The 2,870-nt window shown below is 41.0% G+C and overlaps 2 long non-coding RNA genes across 2 annotated transcripts in view; one reads left to right on the forward strand and one right to left on the reverse strand.

The window, feature by feature from the left end:
* Positions 1 to 2,870, forward strand: part of LOC117941229 — a 6,718-nt gene that overhangs the window by 3,652 nt on the left and 196 nt on the right. The window contains exon 2 of the long non-coding RNA XR_004655880.1: positions 979 to 982. This is a non-coding gene — a long non-coding RNA (uncharacterized LOC117941229). The remainder of the gene's footprint in view (positions 1 to 978; positions 983 to 2,870) is intronic.
* Positions 157 to 2,447, reverse strand: LOC117941227. Its single transcript, XR_004655878.1, has 2 exons — positions 2,110 to 2,447; positions 157 to 224 (listed from the first exon to the last, which is right to left on the reverse strand). It is a non-coding gene; the product is annotated as an uncharacterized LOC117941227 (long non-coding RNA).

Genomic DNA, 2,870 nt, shown 5'->3' on the forward strand with positions numbered 1-2,870 from the left:
GTTTTACCACATTGATCACAGCTGTACGGCTTCTCTCCAGAGTGACTGCTTTGATGTATTATTAGGGTTCTCTTCATTGTGAAAGCTGCCCCACATTGATCACAGCTGTATGGCTTCTCTCCAGTGTGAACTCTCTGATGAATCTTTAAAGATGCAGATGTTGTGAAGGATTTGTCACAGTGTTGACAGTGGTGACATTTTGATCTCTCTCCTCTTCTCTGTTTCTATAGCAACAGACAAACCGAGAGAGAGAGAGAGAGAGAGAGAGAGAGAGAGAGAGAGAGAGAGAGAGAGAGAGTGAACAACCTTCTTAAATCCTGGACTTACTCTCATAACTTTTATAAGTTCTGAAATATTCTAAATTTTTTCATTTCACTAAATCATTTGCACACTTTTCAGTTTTTCACTTTTCACCTTGAGTGAGAAATTTTACTGGTGGGGGGGGGGGCGGTACGTGATGGCTAGGTTTTGTAATATAAAGTAGGAGACTACTAGAACTGTTGGGTCCTTGTAAATTGTGGAATGTGGTCTATCTGTAAAGTGTCTTGAGATAACTCTTGTTATGAAGTAATAAATAAAATTGAATTGAATTGAATTAATAATGGGTCCAGTTATAAACTAGTCGAACCAAGGTGAAAACAACGGCTCCACAACATTATCAGATTATTTAGAAAGAAAAAACTATTTACATATTAAACAAGTTAGACTAAAAGAAGACATAAATACAGATGAAAATACTACGACACTATGCAGCATCTGACAATTTCAGGCTAGTTATTAGTGCTGCGTGATATCAGGAAAATATGAGATATGCCTTAACGTTGTTTAATTTCAAGATAATTATATAACTTGTATAAATAGGGGGACTGCTGGGGGACTTTCCATGATGCACCCAGCACCTCCCTCCTCCTCTCCATCTCTATGCAACCTCATCCCATTAATACACGTTACTAACTCGACTTCTTCCCTTTCCCGTAGTCTTGTCTCTCTCCCCCTCTCCTCCTGTCACTTCCTGCAGGTAGTTCTGGTGCTGGGGAGTCTGGATCTGTGGTTGACACCCTCTGCTACAATTCTCTCTTTCTGTAAATACCATCCCAGAGTCTGGTCTAGACCTGCTCTTTATGGAAAGACCTGGGAAATAACTGTTGTGATTATATTTACAATTAAATTGAATAAACATCTGACTTACTTGAACATTATTTACCAAACTAAATGTTATCGCCACCAGCTTAGAACAAGGAACAACACTAAGAATTATATCCATTTCTCTGTAATAATGAACATGTGACAGTGTTTCCTTTAGGGGTTTTAGCAGTAGGGGGGTCTGTCCCAACAGCAAAGAGTCAAGTCGTGAGATGGATAACAGTTAGCTGGCTAGCCTCTTTATGTTTAAGTAACGTTAGCTTTAGATGTAAATTTCTAAGCTTGAATTTAGTATCTGCGTTTCAAAGTCGTCTCCCGCGGTGACGGTTTTGGTGGAGCTGTTTGTTTCATCTATCAACACAACAGCATGATGCGTTAAACTGGACGGCCCAATAACCTCTCAATCATTGGTGTACTACTGAAGACTTGTTGTTAAATTGTAATGTGAGCAGCAGCCAACGTGCTTCAGCCACATTTTTGATAGCGTGGCAGAAGAACTGTAACCATGACGATGCACCACAATACAACTAACAGAGGAAACACTGTAACATGTTGCCCAGTAACACAATCTGAGAATAAGCCTCATCTATTACAACACACATATCCATAACGGAGCAAACAATGTAATACACCTTTAACAGAGAAGCTGGTCTGTTTACTGGTAATTACACGTTGCTAGGAGACAACCTGAACATCAACAACCTGAATATGGAGGCTGCACAAGTCATATTAAACAATCTGAAAATCTATCAGCTTCGCAGTAAGAAACACAGCAACAGCAATATTATCAAGACAATCTCTCACTCTATGTGTGTGTGTGTGTGTGTTTCTCTCTTTCTCTCTCTCTCTACCTGTGTGTGTGTGTGTGTGTCTCTCTCTGTGTGAAGCCCTCTGTCTGCATTCATTAATATTGAGATTAGATTCCTGGGTCTCTTCAGTCTGGAGTAACCTCTTTCCTTCACTCACCTCCTCCTTCTTCCTCTTGCTCCCTCGCTCCTCTGAGTCTCCCGAGGCCTCCCGGACACCTTTTCTTTTGCCCTCCTCCTCCTCGTGTCTCTGCAGGTACTCGGTGATAAGGTCCAGGTCCAGGTTGTCTTGTGGCTCCCATGTGTTATCCTCACTGGAAAGGTGAGTGCAGATAGAAGAACATCTCCTCACATTTTTTTTTTTGGAAATACATTCTGACTCTAGCTGCTAATTTGGATAATTCCTTTTATCTGTTGCCATGGTGTAAGGTTATTTGCGGGTCTGCACCTTAGTGTCAAAATACCAAACCTTCAACTTTGAGGGTATGGTACAATGTCGAACTGCTGTAGATATTACATTTATACATACTATATTTTAGGGCTGCACAATTATGGCCAAAATGATGATCACGATTATTTTGATCAATATTGTGATTCTCACAATTATTTGTTGTTAACCTAAACAAATTTTATTGTCACACAGTCTCAGAGAGACGGCTGATCATTATGAACGGGTCCAGAACGGGTCAAATGGTGGATACACACGTCGTGTGTATGAAATGTCTGTATAGTCACTGCGCTGCATTTTTATGAACCATGATATTCTGGCCATGGGTCACATCTCTGGCCCAAACCAGGTCCAGTTCCAGCAGCTCCGTCTCACGATGTTACTCTACCAACTGGAGATAGTTGCATGCAATAACTTCTTCTGTGTTCTTCGCCGTGACGGCCGCGATAGCAGAGTCACCATGGAAACACTGG

This window comes from Etheostoma cragini, unplaced genomic scaffold (genome assembly GCF_013103735.1).
Source record: "Etheostoma cragini isolate CJK2018 unplaced genomic scaffold, CSU_Ecrag_1.0 ScbMSFa_4662, whole genome shotgun sequence".
Classification (NCBI taxonomy): domain Eukaryota; kingdom Metazoa; phylum Chordata; class Actinopteri; order Perciformes; family Percidae; genus Etheostoma; species Etheostoma cragini.